The 23033-nt window shown below is 37.8% G+C and overlaps 2 protein-coding genes across 4 annotated transcripts in view; one reads left to right on the forward strand and one right to left on the reverse strand.

Annotated features, from left to right (window-relative positions):
* Nucleotides 1-18620, forward strand: part of LOC310879883 (uncharacterized protein) — a 64336-nt gene extending 45716 nt beyond the window's left edge. The window contains exons 3-4 of the transcript XR_014571208.1: nucleotides 15267-15410; nucleotides 15887-18620. The gene's annotated coding sequence lies outside the window, so the exon portion shown is untranslated. The remainder of the gene's footprint in view (nucleotides 1-15266; nucleotides 15411-15886) is intronic.
* Nucleotides 1-23033, reverse strand: part of LOC310879881 (uncharacterized protein) — a 295028-nt gene that overhangs the window by 7390 nt on the left and 264605 nt on the right. For 2 of the 3 annotated variants that reach the window (XR_014571199.1, XR_014571200.1), the window contains exons 9-11: nucleotides 14986-15036; nucleotides 13917-14051; nucleotides 8841-8923 (exon numbers count right to left, since the gene is read on the reverse strand). The gene's annotated coding sequence lies outside the window, so the exon portion shown is untranslated. Of the gene's footprint in view, nucleotides 1-8840; nucleotides 8924-10182; nucleotides 12769-13916; nucleotides 14052-14985; nucleotides 15037-23033 lie in introns of those variants that run through there. The other variant, XR_014571201.1, reaches the window with a different exon arrangement.

A 23033-nucleotide genomic window follows, 5' to 3' on the forward strand; every position in this document is an offset into this window, starting at 1 on the left:
CTATCGATCAAGAGTAAAACTTCTTGGTTATAAAGGAAGCATGTATTATTCTGACAGTATTTTCACAAGATAAACTGAAGTTACAAAGAAGGGAACCAATTTGATTCAAATAACTGTCTCTCCTCAGAAACATTCCTGATTAGAATCATCAGGCACAGGTTGGTGGGGTAGCATTACTACCCCCGTCTGTACAGACTTGGAGAACTGCAGAGTACCAAGGAGAGGGGACCGGAGCACTTCCTAGCATTTTCTGACTGCTGCCCCTATGGAAAATGCCGAGCAAGAATCCACACCACTGAATCACGCCATGCTAGATGCCAACATGGAGACACGTGCATCAACACACACAAGATAATCTCTTCTCCCTCTTCCATCGCTAACTCTGAGAAGCCAAGGGCTTATTGTACAGCTAATGAGAATGAATACACTTGCAGCTGGACTTCCACCACCTGCGGAAGGCAGGAGTTGGCCAAAAACCTGTGAGACTCTCCAGTTGTGTTGAATGGATGGAAACCAAGAGTGTGGCTCAGTTTCAGGTCCCAGCCTAATAGCCTTATAACACCAGTGCCAACAGACCCACGTAAAAGCAGAGGGTTCAGAGGGAGAGGCAGTGTCTGGCATGCTGTGATGGTAAAGTATACTAGGGCAGGCATCAATTTACCTTGGTTAGTTATGTTCTTAGTTATGTTGTATTTTGGTGCCCAAAGGCCTAATTTAAAACTCCAATAATAAAACATATTATAAAGTATAAGCCAAGCACATGCAGGTTCTAATTCTATTTCCTCTCAGAGGAAAGAGCCAAGCTGTTTAGCTTCAGGTTCTTTCAACATTTCCTATTTGTGACAAACACAAAAATCTGAAATCACCGAGGTACCAGTGCAAGACATTTACATAGATCACTGAGAGCTAATTAAATGTCTTGCTACACCCTTCACTATTACCCCCCCAGCCCTTTTTTAAATCCCCAAAAGATGTTTCTGGTACCTCAGCATCACAGCTGTCACGGTGCAGGCGAGCTGAAGTTACAGAGAAGCAAACCAATCCAGTTCAGACATCCTCCCTACCTTGCAAAAATTACCAAGCCTGAGCCTGTAGGGCAGGACTCCCACCTGTCCTCACACAGAGCTTGTATAGGTCAGCTGAGGGACATGCCTAGTCCCAAGGGATGGAGAAAACCCTGCTCTGGCTTGGGGGATGCACAGCAGTGTGAGAAGCACAGCTATTCGTTTTGTTTCCCAGACATCTTTTGTTTCCTGGTCCTCCCATTCTTTATTAATTTTAAATGGATAAATGCTGAGCCTTCTCAAAGGCATTGGAAACTGGGTGCAGTCTGTGCCTTGCCAACTTGCCCATCTGCTTTTCAGAAGGCTTTTTCCTGCAGGCTGGTGACATGAGTAATAATGCCTGTAACATGGGAAGGCCTGGGAGGTGGGGAAGGATGCTAAACAGAACGGCAGGAAGTCAGATGGGAAGAATAAAACCAGATAAGACAGGAGGTGTGGATGCTCTCAGTACCTTGTCAGTCTGCTTGGTTTTGCTATGAGCTATGTCCCATGTCTCCTGTAACATGGGATGCTTGCAATAACAGTGGGACCTAGCTTATGGGGACTGATGTAGGAAATGGATTTTAAGGATGAAAAGAAAGTTAAAGGTGCAGTTTTGCCAGAATAACGAGACACCCAGTGTAGCACTGAATTAGTCAAAGCAGCACAACTCATGAATCTGACCTGGCACATTGTGCAAGTCAGATTTAAGTCCCCATATATGAAGTCAGATTAGCTAAATTAATCTAACCAAAAGTACAACTAAATCCTTGTTGTATTCTGCGACTTTTAAGAGTCAGATTAAATCTCTAAAGCCAGTGCCATTACATTTTTGCTGTGGAGCATATTTATAAGTAAGAATTCTACCAGTCATAGAAAATTTTTCTTTGAAATTTTTAAGAAACTCACATAGCAAGGTCTAGATCCACACCTAGTTTAAGAATAAGAAAAAACATCAATGTATAAAGCTGGAGCCTTTGAGAGGCTCCTACTCTGCTGGTCACAGAAGCTCACTGCACAGCCCCGGTGTCATGTTACACCAAGTCTGCCCTTGTTTGCAAACAAGAACTGGGGCTGTGTGGCTTTCTGCCCTTGCCATCGGATGACACAGAACCCTGTGCCACCCCACAACTGCAGGTCCGAGCTCTCTGGCTCCCTTGCTGAATGCACTCACTTGGACACATTGAGGACAACAGAAAACAATTTGGGGGAGAGGGAAGGGACAAAGTTCACGTTAACAGAAAATTATGTTTAATCATTCAGACTGTCAGTAACTTATTTCAAAAATACAGCATTCAAGGGCAAGACTAGCAAATGTATTGTTAATAGGTTCTACAATACGTGGTGTTTATGCTCCCAACATAAGTTTCCATAAAAAAAAACAAAAAACACTAAAGTCATTTCCACTCTAGATTCCACTGGTTAACGTTGATATTGACAACAAGGTAATACTGTTCATCTTATTTGAACTGAACAGATAATGAAGATGAGTTAGTAAAAATGCAGCTACCAAAGGTACTAATGGCTCATAATCTTATGAAATTGTTCTTTACTCACATGAGCAGCCAGTCTCAAATTCTGCACTGGTTAATCACATGCCGTTTCCTCCAGTAGGAGTTGTTCTCAATTTAGGATCAAAGCCCATAGTTCGCTGGGGCCACTCTTTCAAGGGAGGATTGGGCCCAGACTTTTAATAAGGGGTTTGGTGGCTTACAAAGAGGTGATTAAGATCTTCCTTTGAAAAAACACAAAATGTAGAGTTCTTCTTTTGGATTATAACAGCACAGATAGTCATAGCTGGTGGATTTCAGAGCATTAACTGCTAATCCACGAGTGAACTGAAAGGTTTTTGTTTGTTTGTTTTGCTATTACAGTATTTAGTTAAACTTGTCAGCCTTCAGCTCTCAGTTAGTCATATTTACGTTTCTTAGCAAAATGTTTTATTTAAGGAACTCAACGTTTCTGTAAGTTCTTGTACTTTTTCATACATTCCTCCTCATCGGTCTGAACATCTTTGTGAATATGTCGAAGAGGCTGAGAGATGCCCAGGCTATATGCAAGACTTTGGGTGCTTTGTTTGTTTGCTTCTGGGGAGGGGTGGGAAGTGTTTGTTTGGTTTCATTTAAGAAAAAGCTTGAACTTTTTCCTGAGAAGTAAAACCATGAAATCTTGAAAACTAAGCCACGATATAAATGTTTCTAGTTTCCTTAAGCGACATTCAAGGATTTCTGTTTGTCAGTGACAAACAGAAAGCACTTAGTATAATTATTATAGCACCTCAGTAAAAATCAGATTCTAGCCGTAGGTGATTGCAGCTATAAAGTTTCCAGAATAGGAACAATGAGCCCTATGAAACTAATGAAAAAAATCACCAACTTCCTCACTCCAAAGTCTGATTTTTACAAGGACTCCATTTCTTCCTAGTTGCCAGAAATGAACGGTTTATTTGAATCTAGCTAAGGTCTCCAGGAAAACAATTTTAATGTAACATACTGTTGCACCAATGACAGGACAATTAAGTGGTTTCAAAATCCAGCAATATTTAGGTGCATTTACTGTAGCATGCCCCAATAATGAAAATAAAGAAATCATACTGTAATGATATCATAGCTAAAGATAATAAATATCCAGACATACCCTATGCTGTATCACTGTACTGTAATCAAATGAATTAGAAATATAATGACTACTTTGACACAAACAGGTATTTAATATGCTGAAAATGTACCAGATTTTCTCCCTCAAGCATTAGTAAAATCCCCTAGAAAATTAAAATCCAGGTCATAGCTAAATTCCTTTGAAACTGGGATTTAAATAAAAAATAGTTTAGTCACTGTAAGAATTCTTTGTGCTGCTACATTTTTATAAGGTTAGAGCTAAAAATATGATCAAAATCTTGTTGGACGTTGCATTAAAAAAATGTACCAGGTGTGTTCAGAAACCCATCACACACATATGCGTGTTAAACAGATGCTGACCAATAAATTAATTTAAGCTACTCTCCTTTCCAACCAGTGGAGAGCAAAGAGCTGTGAGGGACATTTATGGGGTGATGTTCTCTTGACTGACAAATTTTTCATGCTCAGTCTTTATTGTACAAGTCACTGATACTACTCAAACATTTTCTGAGTGGAAAATGAAATCGCTGGCTGTCAGGAAAGTAGAGAATTTAGTAACCTCTTTCTAGGTAGTTGGGTAGATATGGAGAAGGATGGAAAGACTATTTATTAGTCATGAAAAGTGAATAAGGAAACAAGGTTTGAACACTGACCTGATGAAAATAACTTCCAGTAATTCCTTCCATAACAACTCAGGAAATCAAAGTTTACATGTCAAATATCTCAGTCTCCTTAGTACATTATTCTGCATTGTGACGATTAGCATTTGAGCTGATCAAATGAAAAAGTATCTTGTACTGACCCTAAATCCTACTATGCTTATAGGACTTTAGAAAATAAATAGATGAGGAATCCGAGGAACAGTCCTTAAAGGGCTACGTGACTCCTTGGAACATAAGCTTCTCTAGCACTTTAAGGACACACAACATTCATTTCTACATTTCTTCCAATTATACAAATTTAATTTGCCAGGATTTTCTTTTGTTTTTTGAAAACACACAATTGCTGGAAAAAGGAATTAGTAGATGTACAGGGTTATTAAACATGGCATTCATCCATTGGTCCTACACAGAAAATGCAGCACTGAAAAAAACAAAGCTGATTAATATGAAAGGCAGCTAACCTAAAAACTAAAACTTGAACTGAACGGTGTGCGCTAATCTTTCTCAAATACACTTATGAGAGCTAAATTTGCTGGTATTTGTCATTGCTATGCGGGTGAGTGTTCATGTGAACGATAGCTCCTCTATTTTGAGCAGACCAGTACAAAAAAAAGAATTCTGTCCCCACTGTTAATTTTCAGATTCTTCTGTCCATCTACAGCTGCTTGAATAGCAAACACTTCACAACCTGGGGTCATTTGTGATAAACTTTGTTAAAAAGCCGCCATTCATTACCAGTGATTTCTTTAATCCTCAAGTTGCTTGTAAGAAAAAGATTGAAATTGCGTGTTATTTATTTATTGGGTCTACAATCAAAATAACTCAACACGTTAGCCACATTAATAAAATACTTGCCAGATTGAAATCTTAATAGCCAGTCTTAGTCTTGCCATTGTTTACTGAATGTGTGTTTGCCAGCCTATCTGGAGACATAAGGAAAATCTTAATGGCTGTGGCCACTCATTAGCAAAGTACCATGGAGTCCTAATCCCATAAAGATATTAAACTATTTTTCCTTACAACAGTAACAAATGAAGGGAATTCTCATTACTTATTAAGATGTGGTACATTCTTTGCATATTGAGTTTCTTCTTATACTTTGAACTCTTATCCCTCATCATTCTATTTCTGAGGCTAAGATCAAAGTAGATCGGCCTTACAGAGCTACAGATGAGTGGCCGCCTTTCAGAGAATATTAATGCCCTCTTGAAGAGCAAAGCTGGGAAGGAGGTGTAATCCCCTAAAGAGTGAGCCCTGGGAGCCTGGTAATACTGAACAACTGTAGCATGCTCGATGGATCAGCTGTTAAAGAGCACAGCCTTGCTGAGGTGGAGCAGCTTCTCCCAGTTTAACAATGTGGCCCAAATCTCAAAGCAATAGTGAGACTAAGGCTTTTTTGGAACTAGAGAATCCTGTAAATGTGGATTCTGGCAGACTGGCACAGAGCAATGTGTTTTATAGCAGGAAAATGTGTGACCAATTTTGTATTTTGCATTGCAAAATTTTCTGGCTTTTCTGCTTCAGACTTGTGACTTCGCCAGTTTTAGTTTCTGCGTTTCGCTCCCTCACCTACTCAGGGCTGGCATTATCGATGAGCTTGTTGGCACAGGGCAAGACAGTGTCCCCCTTTGACCTCCCACCTCCAGCAGTGATTCTGCCATGCAGTTTGTTTGTTTTTTTTTTTTTTTTGCCTTAGACTGCTTGCAAGCCTTTTAAAGAGGAATTACTTTAGACCCTTGTTAAAGCTAAGGGTAAACATGCTAAGTACTAAGACATTCAGGGGGTATCGTTATATGAAAAGAAGAAATGTTATATTCATTACAGAGGAAAATCTAGTAATAAAAAGTATTACCTGCATTTATAGCCCTTGTAACCTAATTTTTGTGACAAAGCAAAGAAGTAAAAACATTTCTTTCTGCCTTTCAGTGACCCCTATAAGAAACCCCCCACGGAGTCATTTAGGATAGTAATTTCACTGAAAATATATGCAGCTTTACTTTGCTTGCTCTTTTTAAATTAATAATCCTTACCAATGATAAATTTGAAAGTTTTTAAAGACATTTGCAAAAGCACCCTCAAATTAGTAAGCAATTAAAACAAATAACAACTTAAAAGACATTTTCCACAACATAAAAATGTGACAGAACATGGAGCTGTGTTGTTCAAACGTTAAAACTGTACATAAAATACCCCTTCAATATATGCTGCCAGTAAAAACCAAGGCAAAGCAGGTCATTAAAATGTCAGACTTGGGGCAGAGTGGAAAAAATGCTGCGTTTAAAAGTAAACATGTAGACCTTCTATAATTATTTCCCCTTAAAGTTAACTGTTCAAAAAAAAAAAAAAGGCACACTTTCTGCCAAACAAACAGCTCTGCATCATTGGGATGAAGAATCAAACTCTAGTCCTAACCATGTTCCAAAGGGAAACTAGGGAGTTTTTTGGGCTCTTTATACAATCTGTGAATGTCAACTTCAGGTATGAAATGTCATTCTCATTTATCCAGTTTTTCTAAAGCAGAAACAGAGTGGTATGTTCAAGCCATTAATTCATGCGTCATTCATGCTAAGGCTGACTGTGAATAATGGGAGCATCAGAAAACTTGAGAGCCCCACGTCCAACAGGGGTAGCCCTGGGAAGATACCCAAGGGCTTCCACTGACCAGTAAAAAGACTTCCACGTTACAGTTGTGATGATGTTAGTATCCAAATGCAGGGTTTTAGCACTGCTGTAAAGAGCTCAGGCTAGAAAACTGCCCAATCCTTCTCACATGAACTAAAACTGCCCTTGAAACTTGTAGATTATTTAGTTAGCGTAAAAGAGACCCCTACACTAGTTATGGGGCGCTGGAAGCCATACTAATGCTGCTTAGCTGAATTAATTTATTCTGCAGTCCAGAGCAGATAAATTGAGATAGTAAAAATAAAACCAGTGAGATACAATGTTTCTGTACTGAAAATAGAAAGGTTGTATTCTGCTGTCACTTTTCCTATTCTCAGAGTTTTTTGAGCCAGTAACAAAGACTGATGAGCCAGAAGGATATCAATCACATTCCAGTTTTGTTTCCCTCCGACTGCAAAAAAGTGCATCATGGCCCTGAAGAAAAAATGTCATTAATTTTGTGTATTTCAAGCAAAGTGTTTGCATATGAAGTCGGTATAATATCTGCACTGTGTCTTTTACGGAGCTGAATTCCTAAACGAGGTCTAAAAGGTGGCAATGCCCTAGTAACAATCGTGTCCAGGAGGCACAATTCCACATTAACTGGACAAGTGCATAAGTGAACAACACCGCTGATGTACACAAAGTTATTCCAGATTAACTGGTTTCACCAAAAAACTAGAGGGCTCATAAAACTAAGATAAATTTTATGATTAGAAAATAAAAAGGCTGTTGCTTACAACTTGAATTTCTATGCTAAAATCCACCCCCAGGCAGTTTCTAAGACTGCCACTGAAGTCCATGCAGACATACAGGTATCTGCTTTTGTCCTCTAACATCTCCATATCTCCCTTCCCTAAAACTAACAAATGCCACCACTGAAAGTACAGGCTGTCAGGTTTACAATCAGCGATTAAAACCAACATTCCTGTTTTCCATCTGATAAGAGCAGAGCTCAAAGTGGAGAGACAATGGGGAAACACAAAGGAGCACTGAGAACGTTTATTTAACTATTCATTTTTGTTTAAACTAGTTTCTGCAATGCAAATGTTTTTAAGATAGAAAGCAAGCCTGTAATCATGGTTTAAGACATGTTATACTCAAAATACACAGACTATGGAAGAATATTCATCTTCATAATTCTGCTTTCTTTTTCTAGTTTCCAGTATTTTACATAGGATAACCAATTATGTCAGAAGGTAGAGCACTTGACTAAGTTTTAGTCTCATATAACTGCCTCAGCGGAAAAACAAAGACTTGCAACTTTTAGACAGCTGTGGTTTGACAACTATTAATGTCAGATCTATTATGATCAATACTTTGTCAGTATGTATGGTAAGTATTTCTTAGTCATCAGATTACAATTGTAACTCTACTAAAACAGGTAGACCATACAGTATATATATATTATTTGCTAGCTCTATGGTTTTCATTCAATGATAAAAAAAATAATACTTAAACAGTAATTACATTAGATGGTGTAAAGATGATACCTGGTTAGTTAAAGTCTTCAAGTAAAAATTCACAACTTTTTGAACAGATTTTAAACGAACATGGTGGCTCTAGCCCATTCCAATATCTTGCATCATTTCACTGAGCCATTTTGATGCAGTAATAGGAGCCAAAAGCCAGGTTTAATGTATCATGGAACCATGGCTTGTGACCCTTGGCCTTAATGAAGTCAGCACACCATGAACCTAGAGAACTGGTACTTAATTTAAATGGCAGGTTTCTTTTCCTGCTGTCAACAAATATCCAGGATGATGGTCCTGGTTCAGTAAGATTTACTAGTCTTATGACATGTCAGAAGGTGGTTTTTTTTTTTTCCTTAAAAGTAAGCAAAATGTTATTTTTACCTGTGTTCTTTATGCACAATTGTCTTCAATCAGTAGTGAGGATTCTAGAGCTGGTTTTCAGGTTTCACTGTGGGTTCTTGAACCTAGATAAAAACAATGGAATAGCTTTCTCAGGAAGTGCTAGCTTACTTGCTGTTCACTGCGAAAATGCTAAAAGCTGGTTCTTCACTGATTTATTATCTAACTTCTGTTACTCTCTTCCTGGCTACAGGCTATAACCAACAGCCAATTCTCCATTATCAAGCTAAGAATAATAGATGCAGTTTGAAAGTACACTCATTCAATATTTCACAGATTAAGATCTTCAAAAACTTATCATAGATAGTCTGAATTTCTGTGCCACAATCCAAGAAAATATCTTAGAAAGATGCTATTCAAGACTATTTGGCTTTGATTGCTAAGGAGTCTAAGAATATAAAAGTATGTTCAGACCTGAAATAATCTGCAACAACTTGACATAAGAAATGAGTGGTGGTTTTTTTTTTTTTTTTTTTAATTTTCTTTTGTTCTATCTGTCCTCTATTTTCTCTTACCAGTACGTGAACATACTGGCACTCCCACCAACTTTCCCATTCCCTGACTCCACATTCCCCATTCTCAGTCTTGTCTTCTGGAATGCTGCTGCCACTCAAGGCCCCAGAAAGCCCTGGAATGAATTGTTCTCACAGACTTGTTTGCCTTTAGTTGTTAGATCCCATCCTGACCTACCCCAAAATAGCTGTTCCACATTCTCTTTAAGAAATTTCATCCCCTTTTCAATACCACCTAGCGATTCTAGCAAGGATGACCGTGACCTAAAATAATAGTAGAAACCGCCCTTCTTGCTAACTCCCAGAGGACATGCTTCCCTCGAAGTGCTAGAGCAGTATTATGGGAGAGAGGAAAAGAACCAGGGGAGATGATGTCTGCAGGAGCTGTAACGTGGACACCTGTGGATATTAGGAAAAAGGCAAATAATACCATTTTCCTCGTGTTACTTTCTTTTGCTCATTTCAGTTCTAAGTGATCCCACTCTTTCCTTCTGTCCCTAGTTTTAATTATTAGCTCCAGCTCATAGTTCTTATCCCTTTGGTCTCTTCCTGTTTCCTTTTGTTTCTCTGTATTTTCTTCTAATTTGCAATTTCAGCGGTGACTGTAAAACAGGTGGTCAATCTTTACATTATACACAAATTTGGATGTTAGCTCCAAACACTGTGCAAATGGACCTATTGCAGAGCCAAAGCAGGGCACAGACAAGTGGCTTCCTGCTATTATTTCCATAGCACAGACTCAATTGACACAAGAATGGAGGCAACCCCCTGAGAGTCAGTCCTCAGGCCTGTACATACATAATTTCCAGACACCCAGCAGCAAAACTATACCTCACCTCCTTAAAAGCCATCTACATACATATTTTGAGATCTAAGAGGAATCTTCTTAGACGCATGTAACAAACACAGCTCAATACTCTCCCCCTGCCCAACGACCACCACATGCACTATCGTCTTTCTACAGGGCACCTGTAACTTTGTGATGTAACCAGGACATAACCCAGGAATGAACTATAATAAATCATGGACATCAAGCTACTTTGTTGTTGTAACCAATTCAGAGGTTTTTTTTTTGTTGTTGTTCTTGTTGTTTGTTTGTAAGACTGCTAATCAGCAAGGTGCCTAGGCCTCTCTCCCTGTAACTCACATTTCCTGGCATTTCCTTTTTACTTTCTCAATTCTTGTTAACTCTGAAGATCGTGGGACTATTTGTTTAATTGACATGTACTCAAACTGGCATTGCCACCGGAGCAAGGAATCTCACCTACCTTGCCCACAGGTATTTATTTCCTCAGTGTTACCCCCATACTGTGGAAGGGCAGGCATTCCCGTAGCAATGTAGCAAATTTATACAGCAAGTTAACACAATATTAAAAAAACAAGTCCAAATAGCAGCAAGTTGACCAGTGAATGGACAGGGAATAGACTCTGTGGGCAAGGAAAGCTGGAGCATGTGCAGGCAGCATAGGACACCTGCACTCACTAGCCTTTTAACCCAGCACAGGAACTGCAGAGCAGTTTGTCTGCCCACAGCCGCAAGTAATCTGGCTGATTTTCACCAATTACAGAAAGGGAGAGATTAGGGATAATCTCTGTGGTCAGCCAGTAGAACAGGGGAGTTGCGAACTTCTACCAAGGGATGGTGATAAAACATTTCCAGTCAAAACAGCTGCTTATAGATGTAACATTTGGCATTAACAAAACATGGCTTGAAAAAAACCAGATTGCCTGAAATATTTTCAAAAATGTGCACATGATCACTTTTGCCAGAGGACACATGGTGTTGTATCTCTACAATCAGTGGTATGAACTGTTCATGCAGACATCTTTAACTGGCACAGTTATAGCTGGAAAAGTGGCTACCCGTGCCTTCCCTTCCCCTTTGGTGTTAACTCAGTCATTCTGCCTGTCTCTGCTAAAATCAATAGGTGATGTCACGCAGCCCCGTGCCATGTAAACTGCTCAGCAGCTTTAAATGCTGTGCTGAGGTTTAGAGATCTATAGATGACCTCCTCTTGTTTCTTGCCCTCATATTGGGAGAACACCTCATAAGGAATAGAATGATCTGATTTGCCTTCATTTATGTTGTCGTTACATTACTAAAGTTCAAAATCAGTATTTTGAAGCAACAGTTAGAAATTTAGCAGTGTTCCTGCATGAGCTGTCATCACCATCTGCACTGCCATTGACTTTTCCTATGTGATCCAGCTGAAAAATAACCCAGCAGAAAAAGAAAAAAAATATTTTTTGTTAGATTAGTTTGAGTCCAGTTCTCTGCGTCTGTGCAAACGCTTCTGTTGGAACAAGGCAAGAGAAGCAGCAGGGGCCGGAGCTGCTGCAGAAATGCAAGAGTAGCCACATTCCTTGATATTTGAGTAGACGGCCAGCCTGACAAAGTAAAATATTTTTAGGTGGATTCTAACTTTTTTTATCATTCTTTTTTCACATTCATAATAGAACTGACCCACAAAAAATGGTGTTTTTCCGGTGGATCTGTTCACACAATACTTTATGTTGGCAGTTCATTTCTCTCTTAGTCATGTTTTCGGTTTTTCTTTAGCAGATGTTTACAATTACTCCTTAAAATGTTTCCATTTTCTGTGATCATTGAATGTGAATGAGGTGACATTTTTAAAAATAATTGTAGCTTTTTTTTTCTGGCCAGGAACCATGTTGTTAGATTCAAATAGTCTTTGTATTTTCAACTGTGGTAAAAGTCTTTGTAACAGCAGCATCTGCACCAGTCTGCCTACCCTTTTTTTTTTTTTGGCCAAAATCAAGTGTTATTTGTCATTACCTGAATATATCTTGTATCTGGGAATCAGATGTGTATATGACTTTTCATTTAACCTTAAATACATCAGGCCTAATGTCCTGATTTTGTACTTGAGAATTTCTTGGAGGACTGCAGAACAAATGGTATTACAGAAGCCCAAGTTTCAGAAACGTGAAGGAAAGTTTCTTTGCTTTTCTTTCAGTCAGTTTTTTCATTTGTTTTTATTGACCTCAATTTAGATCAAAGTTCTCACAAATAATTGCCATGTTGCCAACACCTGCAATTACGTTGCAATGTTTGCAGTGCTCCAAACTTGCTTCAAACCCAGCTCTGGGGAGTTGTGCAAATTGTTTAAAAGCTCATCTGTTTCTTCTTTTTTCTACTTCTGTTCCAACAAATATATTTTCCAGTTGCAGATGAAAATATTAGAATGTCATACATTTAACATGAAGGCTCCAAAAAGTGCCACATATATATTTTAAAAGATATATTTTTTAAACAAAGTCTCGTGACTTTTGGAGTGCTGACTCATGATTTCTGCATGCTTGACATCAGCAATACCACAACTGAGAGAAAATCTTTGTGAAAGATTCCTTTCTAGTCCTCTTGAGACAAAGGGATCCTCCAAGAAAAAAAAAAAAAACAGAAACAACTGTTTCTTATTCATGATAGTTCACAGTTAAAAACAAGCAGAAAAAACAACCTTTAAAGTGAACAATCTAAAATATGTGCCAAACCATTCATGCTTGCTTTCTGCACCATAAAGACTGAAAAAAGGTACAAACACTTTTTTCTTTTCTTTGTTAGGATGCTATTAAATTATATACTGTACTAAAACTAAACCTCTAGTATAATTTAATATTTTTCAACAAACAGCTTATTTTAATATGGCAGATTCCTCCCTCTTTCTTGTCAAGCAAGAAACCTGGCATTAGGGACAGAAAATGACTTATTCATTAATGACCATACATTATTTTTAATTATATTGTGATTTTTTTTTTGTTTGTTTCCATTGAAGAAATGCAGCAATTTTATGATTGTGTTCCTTCTGCTTAATTAAAAGATGTTTTCCTTTACTAGGAATAAAAAAGTCAGAGAGAAAGGAAAATTCACTGACAAAAAAAAAGTCTTTTTTGCTATTAAACGAGAACTTTGGCCTATAAATTAATGCACTTCTGTTGAAGCACACTAGTTAATCCCTTAACTCAAGCTTCTGCTTGTTGAAAACAGTTAGAAATATTCCTCATTCCTGATATTACAGAAGATAATCAATAGCTATCATTAACATTGCTGTTAGCAGTAATAGAGAGAATATAATAAAAGTAAAAATTTGATTCTGGAACTGGCTGGTTTAGTAATCAAAACTAGAATCCTTTATCAGGCAAAACTTCTAATTAATTCCAAATAGTTTTACTACATTAAGACTCCAGGATAAATTGCTTGTGGGTGGGATAAAAATGGTTGGTATGTGCCTGTATTAGAATTAACATTTTTGGCAGAGTCTTTCAGAGGCAAATCAGGTCAAAGGATGATTTACAAAACTGTCATTGTCATATGGCATTAATTTGATAGCTCATTTCAATTGACATCTGTGAGAAACAGTTGGACATGCTGCTTCTCTTGCATTAACCAGACTTTCTAATTAATTATGCAAAGATGAAAACAAACACAAAATTAGATTGAAAAGTAAAACTATACTCAAGTGAAGGCACACCTTACCCAAAAAAATCACATTAGAACTGTCTAAATCTGTATTTTGTTACAACTCACCTTTGAATAGCTGTTTTTTATTAATATGGGAGGAATCACGCAAAAACATCAGAATCATCATTAACTGAGTATTGCTCAGCACATAATGTGAAGCCTTCCCTGACACCACAGATGACTCCTTTTTTCTCCATGCATCTATTTTACATACAAACATGAATAAAAACACTATTACTATTTCTAAATACTAATATTTCTAATACCATTACTACCTGTGCATTATTACTTCTATTACTACTTCTAATACTACGTATTACTACTTAAGCCTTATTACTTCCTCACCATTAGTCTTTTGGAAAAGGTATTGAAATTAGAGAAAATTTAAATTGTTCACCAAGCTGTATCTCATTAATAGTGGACTACAAAATAAGTTATTTGACATTTGCTTTACCAATCCTTTAGCTGATTACAAAACTCATGCTGGGTCTCTAAACATCAGTAAGCATAAAACCAGTTTAAGAATCCCAAAGCATCACTTCGTAACTGTTCCTTAATAATACTATCTCATGTTTGTAGCAATATTTATAACCCCTTATTTACCCAGAAGCTATCTTTTTTTTTTTTCCTTAAATTTGGTATCATATTTTCATGTTATTTCAGAGAAATATATCTGTATAGAAAACATTCCCAATTTTTTAATGTTATCGCTTGGCAAGGTGGCATTAGGACAAACAAACTTCAAATATAGTAATACTAACTAAAGGGTTTGGTGTTTTTTTGTGAGATATGCATAAATAAGATGATGCTGTGTTATTCAATCAAGATGGAGAAAAAAATCCTTATGAGATAATTTATAGAGCATTTCAACAGTCTTAACAATACTTGAGCTATGAGATATGAGATCTTTTCTTTGGGGGCTATTTCACCCCAGAATCAAAATCGTATTACAAGATCTCAAACCATCAGCCTTTCCCCTTTTTCCAATACAAAAAAAAAGTCTTTAAAGTCTTCAGCTCAGCTTGTTCTTCCATGATACACTGCATCAGTCAATTCACGTACAGAATCTCAGGGAGGAGAGCAATTATTTCTGAACATATATCACTTTGCAAAAAAAAATGTAAAGATTACTTACATGTTTAGTATGCTTTCTGGAAATGACTCTATGCCTGAAATCAGGGTTATCCTGGAATTAAAAAAAAATTAAAAATGTAATACTAGTTCTTGGCTATACAGATTGTTGATGTAGATATGGGGTGGTGTAGACTGAAAGGACTGTTTGTTGACTGTTTCTTTCTGACATAGTATATGAAACGCATTCTGAGGTGGTCTGCTGGTTGCCTGCAGTGCAAGAGAAGAAACCGTTTCCCTTTTGATGTATAATTTGGCTTCTGGTTTTTGTTTTGCTTTCCTTAGAGCACTGAAGGCAGACCATGACTGGAACTGGTAGAGGATGTCAGACTGAAATGCAGTTGCTCTCACTACCAGAGTGTCTAGCTGGGGTGTCTTCCTCGCATTAAATCAACCTTCAGATGTGAGGTCAATGAAGCATTTCCCCAGGTCAGATCAGTATGAACTATTAGATTTGTTGTTGTTGTCGATTTTGCTTAGCTCAGGAGGTTTGAATTAACTAAAATAATTTGAGAATTTTGCCCCCCAAACTGTAAGTGAATGAGTCCAAAAGCAAAATAGTTAGGAAATGAGCCTGTTTACAGAGATGAAGTAAAAAAGTTCTCTTTCTGTCCTCATATGTACCACATGCAGAGCTATTTATGTTGTTATGCTTTCAAACAAAATCTGTGCCAAGTTCCAAAGACTGTATCATAGTCATTTATTGCATTATGTTATCAAAGCTGCCAAACTATCAAAATAATTTTCCAAAAGCCTTGTATTTATAATACTAAGATTCTGATCAAGTATCCTCCGAATAAAGGTCTCTGTAACAGTGCATATGTATGCAATTGTAACGACTTATCAGAAGAGTAACTCCATCACTCCGTGACTGAAAACACCATATCTCAATTCATTTTTCACAGCCAAGCCCATTTGTCCAGCACCCAGCACAAAGTATAAAGACGATGTCTGTTGTCTTGTGCATCAGAAACAGCTTCTAGGAATGCAGAGGGAGGAGGCATTGTGGTAAGCAGCCAAACTAGCCTATTCCTGGCTGTCACACGTCAGGGCAAGGAGTTTCTGTATTGCCCAATGGTTAACAAAATGGCCAGTAAGCATGATGACTTCTGAAGTTCCTACATTAGAATCTGAAGAACAGAAATGTATGTGGTTGTGTTTGGACACACTTTGCATTTGATTCTCTCCTGCTATGAACGGACCGGTGGCATTCCATGATTCTCCCCTTGGACAGATATCCCAAGGTTCCAGCTTGTGGACTCAAATCTGCTTCTTTCATTCACAACACATCACCTTTAGCCGTGAAGAATCCCGTTTAAATTAAATAACTCACTGGATTAGATTATGAACTTCCATGACTTACTGACTATCAATTATTTGCATGAATAATCGCAACTATGATATTGCAACTACTTAGGGTGAATAAAGACTCCCAGTCTTGCCAAAAGACATCCGACCTTGGACTATCTTTTACTGAAAAAGCTATGTTAAATTGACTGACACTGAAATAACTGTTTTGACAAGTCAAGGCAGTACAAGAAAATAAAATGGACTTGAACATGTTTTCCATAAGAACATATCATCCATACGTATCAACAGCCTAAAGAGGATGCAAAGGCAGTACAAAGACAAGGTACTCTTGCACGGTCTATCTTTTCATTATTGACAACATATGTCGAAATACAGCCCCTCAGAATAAGAATGGAAATATTTCAATTGTGTACAGGTATTCGTGCTAGCAGCAGAAAACAAACGTACGGTATTTCCTTGGTATATTTTGTAGCACACTGCAATAGTTTAATATTGTTAGCTGGCAATCAACATAAGTACATGAATCCTCTAATTATCATATAACTTACAGTACCAGTTAGTCTGGCAAACATGTGTAAGCATGTGCTTATCCTATAGCTGTACAGTGGTTTGTTTTCTGTAATACAATAAACAGCCATTTACAGATAAAGATAATAAAGCGTGTTGAACCTCTAGCAGTGTCATATCACTGAAATTACTGGGACTCAGCATAAGATTAAATTGACAAATCCTGGCCCATCTACTTTATTAGCATTCTTTTTCCAGGGATTTAGTAACCAACCACTACCTACAGACCCTTGCAATGAATTCAGCTACAAAGCACTTCTGCCTCACGGTATAAACAAACAGCTTGCCAACAAACTGGCATTTCACAGATGATTCTCTCGTGTTCTCAAGAAACGGGTAAAACAGTTGTGATGAAATGTCTACAGAAATATTGGCAGATAAGAGCTGAGCGAGTGAATCAGCAGGAAATTGTAATCATCTTAGTCTGCACTAACGCTTCGAAAATCCGGATATTTCTTTCATCTGCCTTTGGGAGAACTAAAGGCAAGATTTTATTAATTAATAAAATGTTATTTGATAGGTTAATTAAGAAATTATTTGAATATATCTAAAAAAACAGATACTGATTGAAAAGTTTGGACAGAAGCGTCTACACAGGAATGATGCAAATTAGTCTCCACTTTCTTCAGAGTTATTTCCTTATATTTGATAGATTTTTTAAAAAAAGTTAGGTCAGGATAAGCAGTATGTGCACTTAAAGTCTCTTAGGCATTCTAAAAGAATATCTTTTGAAAACTGATGGCAATCTCATGCACTACCTAATTCAGGTTTCCTGTTTTGCTCAACTGTTAATATATACATAGAAATTAGAATTACAGGGTCCATAGGAGGCCCTGTGCCCCAACTCTTAATCACTGCTAAATGTTCCCCAAAGCTGGAATCACTACCGACTTTCTATGCAGGGAGAGAAGAAAACTCATCATGAAGTCTTCTCCCCACAGAGAATTACATGGGAAGGCTGGATCCTACCCAACACACACTTTATTTTATACTCATCTCTCTTTTTATATTCCAGGTCATGAACAAAAAATGTTGGAACTAGAAAGAGTTGAACACATCCATGTGACTTTGTCTGGTTTGTTTTTCTTTATTGTCTTAATGCAAAACATTATCATTAATCAGCTCATCTATGTACCCACCCTGATGAGACCCTACAATCAGGATACCTCTTTGACAACTATTTTGACTGGATGTTTTAAAAAAACTATGTTAAAATCCTCTTAAAACTGCTTAAGATTTTTATCTGAGGGGACTTGATTTGGTCAGGGACTTTTGCTTTCCCTCATAAAGCCACCATATATTAATTATATAAAATCAACTAAATATATAGGTGCTTTTTCTGTTTAGTTAAGGTGGCAAACAGCCGTATGAAGAAGTGTCTGCAAGGCTCTGGCAGACACTACTTCATGCAACTTTCATGACTGCATTTACTTCTAATTGATCCTGCAGTACTGTGCCCCTTATGGAGTGTTTTAAATCAATGTCAGCCATAAAGTAGTACTAAACTGTACAAGATCCTTTTTTTTTTTCTGGTTGCAGTTAAAGATAACTTATTTATGAGGACATGAGTAAAACTAAGTATATGAATGTAAACATGGCCCAAACTTTCAGAACGATTCCTTTATTTCATAGGTTGGAGAATATCAGGCATCAAAGCATGGATCTTTTCCATTTTCCATCATGAAAGACTCCACAGGGCCCCATGAATGCTTCCCCTTCCCTTATCCCCCCCCCCCATCCCTTTATTAGCTGGATACTACACTGATTTTCTCATTACCTAATGCAGCGTCCAAATAGACTGGAAGGGAGGCTCTTCCAAAACGTGCAGTGTTCTGGCATTCACCCAGCATTTCCGTATTACCATATAAGCTCTGTTAGTGAAGACATGCGTGATCCTCACCAGAACAAGCAAGACTTCTCAGCCCACAACTCCCAGCATGCACATTACTAGTAGCTCCTGAATACAATTGCTTCAGTGGAGTTATTCCTCATTAACTTCATTTATGAATATTTTTAATCCACTGTCTCTGTGCAGTAAGAATGATGATTCAGGGAGTGGTTGTGGATCACTCCATCAACCAGATCCCTTTATTCTGGGGTAGCTTCATATGTACTTCACAGCCTGAAGTACCTCCAAAGCATCATTGTAAACACAAGGCTTGTTCTTATTGGAGAATTAAATAGTCCAAAATCCTAACTGAGTTTGCAATGACCACTGTATTTGGGTTAGTTATACAAAGTTAATTATTCAAAAACATAATTATAATTTATCAATAATAATATCAAGGAAAGAGAATGCATGGTGGAATTAGTGAAATCATGCTATGATCATGCTAGTCTGATAACTCAAGAAACCCCAGTATTGCTGACATAGAATAAGTGAAAAATAATGAAGCATAAGAATGCTATTCACCCTTTATAAACTACATTTTTCCTTTCAGATCCTCATAGAAATTAGGAGGGAGTGTAAATCAGTATGACAGACATCTGAAATCTCATCAAGATCAATATGAAAAAAATAAAGATTGTGATTTAACTATAGGCTATTAGGGCTCATGAGTTCTAAACAAAGGTAAAAGACTACACTGAAACAAATTAAATGATTATACAAAGAGAACTCATTAATTTACCTGATTTTCCCTTTTACGGATTAAATTTCACACTTTTGGAAGTTCCTCCCTCCTCCCCAGTCAGAGCATAAATTTTACAATTCACCTAAACAGAGAATTTTTCTTCTCTAGAAATTTCAGAGCTCCACACATTAAGTACCTGACACACGATTCCACTGGCACAGTGCAGTTTGCCTCTGAGAATGAAGCATACGATCAGGAGCTCAGCACTAATATATTCCTCTAACCTGAGTTCAACATGAATCTCATGGACGATGTTGCATTCACCTGAATTCACTGTCAATTGCAATGTCTTTATAAAGTCTCCATCCCGTATTTGACAGCACAGCTCCAAGTGCTTGAAACTTTTACCACAACTCTTCTTTGAAGGGCAAATTCCACTTATCAGGCAACCTGTGAAGTAAAGTTAATACAAGCCCAGCATTTGTTTGGCCTCACAAGGGATGATGTGCAGGGGGCCTGCTGTGCATACAGCAGTAACAGAGCCAAAAATTCCTACTGTGTTTGAATAACTAGCTTATTTTTGAGCCAGAGATGGTTCTTTTATATCTTAACTTAAAATACAACATATCTTTACAGCATTTTTTTTTTTTAAATATTAATAGTTTTTGTAAGCTACTCAAAAGAACGATACCAGGTTTGGCCCCAACCCAGCAAAGCACATGTTTAACCTTCTGCATGTCACTAGTTTCTGAAATCAATGGGACTGCTTGCAGCCTGAGAGTAAATCATGTGCTTCAGTGCCTTCCCACAATAGGACCTTTACAATTGTTTTCTTCTGTACAGATAATTCTAGGAACCTTCACTGAACCTCAATGGCTTTCACATATGATGAAGAATCTCTGCTATAGGTAGGAGGAAACCTTGCTAAACACCTCTTTTTACGGCTTTATAACCTTGTGTCCTATTTCTTTGTCAACCTGATACCAGGATATAAACCTTGTTGGATGCCTAGATTAATTATAAGCAGAGGGAGTTAAATGCATGTACAAAAGCAGAGCCTTTCCTGGTGAGTAGGATAGACATACAATAAAACAGCTGCAGATACATAAATTATATGTGCAACAAATAAAGTGTCTGACTTGCTCTGATGCTGAAGAAAACAAAACAGCAACAAACCACTATTTCTTTTTCCAAGGAATGAAAGACTTGTATATTTCCAAGACTGCCTCTGAAGAGATTAGGATACAGAATTCCATTCATGATAACTCTGTTAAAGGGGTTTTCTGCTCTTCAAACCATAACCATACAATGGCATAGAGACCCGGTACTGCTAACAGCTCCACACAAGGTGTGGCCTGACTGTGTGAGGATTAGTTGGTAGCATTTTGACTTGGAACACTGTGAGTGCCCCTGAATTACTGCAAACACCCTTAGAATACCAGGAGCTGCTACCACAGTTGACAATTTTACAAAATAAATATGTGTAATCTCTCTGTGAGAATACGATTATTGAAATTTGGATAGACTCAATCTAAAACGCACAGACTTGCAAGGAACTTTGAACAAGTAAAAATAAACGGGTGATTTTTTCCTAAGTATTGTTGTGGCTTGCACAGGCACCATCTAAATAAATGGCATTACTTATGTAAGAAAAATTAACCTTAAGTCTTTTGAATGCCAATCCATCTGTTTTTCTGCAGCAAAAGAAAAAGATTTGCCTCACCTACCTCTTGCTGGCTGAAGAGCACTCTCCTATGAACAACCACAGTTTCTGATGAAATCTATTACATGCATTTAAGGTGAGAAAGTACTGCCTTCACCTTGGAGGAAAACCACTCTCACCTTTACCTCAGGCTGCCAAGCTGGCTTATGAAATAATGTTGTGCTCTCATCCTGAACACTGTAACAACAACAACCCATCCTCACACAACTAGCAAATTTGATGGAGCTCTTCAGTAAGGATATGTAAGCAGATATCTGAGCAGCACTGGCTGAATTTATACCTATGGTCTCATTTTTCTTCAGTCGCACCTGCACCCACACATTAGCGCCTACACTGCTCCATCGAGCTGTGCTTGATCCTTGCCCCAGGTGGAAGCCCTGACTTCTCATTACTTACACTATCATTGCACAGGTGGCAAAGTGGCAAATCCTTCACAACTCCATTAATTTACCTGAGTCAGAGTTTAGGGTTGCTGCTTCTTTAGCATGGTATAAATACCCCTGTACCCTTACATCTGCAGCTGGGAAACATGCTGTTCTGCTGAGGAATTATTTGTGAACAGGATGTTGCCTGAGTATGCTGATGAAAATGAAACCAGTGCTCTTTTGCCTGGCCAGGGTTTGATTCGTCAGCTTCACCCTGCATCCTTTCTCAGGCAACAACATTGGAGGTTTGCAGGCACTAACTTCTCCATCCACGTAGCTTTTTGAAAACAGAGGGATGCTTTGAATTCAATGCCACAAGTAAAAACTAATTCCTAGCACCCAAATCCACCTCTGAGTTCAGTGATGTATTTCAGCCCCGCACGTCTGACATGCAGTAAAATATCAGCATCTTACAGTACCAGATACTAATTAGAAAAAGAAATGTGTTAGATGTCAGGCCTCAAGAAAGCAAACTTAACATTCTGACAGCAGCTGGAGAGTGATAGCCATAATCAAGCATTGTCCCTGCTTATATCTGTGCCAAACAACCTCACTTACTTCCAGCTAATTCTCCATCAGAGCTGATCTTTCTTTACGATTCCAAAGAAACACGTTGTCAGTTCCCACCTGCTGGCATTGCTAGAAATAAAACCACAGTTGATCGGATGCAATAGGTCAGCAGAATAGTGCATTGAACTGTTTGTGCTTCCAAGCTGCGTTACAGGGGATTCACTAACGTTTATTAACCCTTTCTCAAATCATGGGTTTTGTTATGCTTTCATAAAACGGCAAGATTTTGAGGATGAAAACACATCCTTTCAGGAATTTCAAAGGAAGCAAAATTTGGGCTTGCTGCCAGGCTAAAAGTTCGATATCATTTGAAAAACAAAATATATTAGAGAAGAAAGAAAATGCAGATGTCAGCCTAGTGACACAGAGTAATCTATTTGCTCAGTGCTTGTATTTTCCTACCAATTTTGTATTTTTCAAAAAGGACAATAAAAGAATTGTACTCACTGCTAATTAATGACAAGCTGGTAAAAGCATCTATCCATTGTTCCATTTATTTCTTCATTTCCAGCAGTTAACAGCCCTGTTCTGAAATGAATCAATGTCGTTTACACAATGCTGTCACCCCTATTGTTTCTTTATCATCCTTGCATTTTCATAAATCGGAGGTGTTAATCCCTTAATGGCTTCTCTCAGAGCTCTAAAATGTATGCAAAATGGTAATCCATCCCCTAAACAATTCACATTTACACAGGCACACTCTTAAATATGTTTACTATCAAAATGAATCCTTTGTTTGGATCTAACCCTGTTTGTTTTCTAAACACTGAAGCATAGCAGGTATGCAGCATCAAATTTTAATTAGTGACTATCAAGTAACCATGTCCTTTTAGAGATGTGGTTATCTTCAGAGGTGAAAGACTTTTTCTTTCTTTCTTTCTTT

The sequence above is a fragment of the Anser anser genome, assembly GCF_964211835.1.
Source record: "Anser anser genome assembly, chromosome: 11".
Taxonomy (NCBI): Eukaryota; Metazoa; Chordata; class Aves; order Anseriformes; family Anatidae; genus Anser; species Anser anser.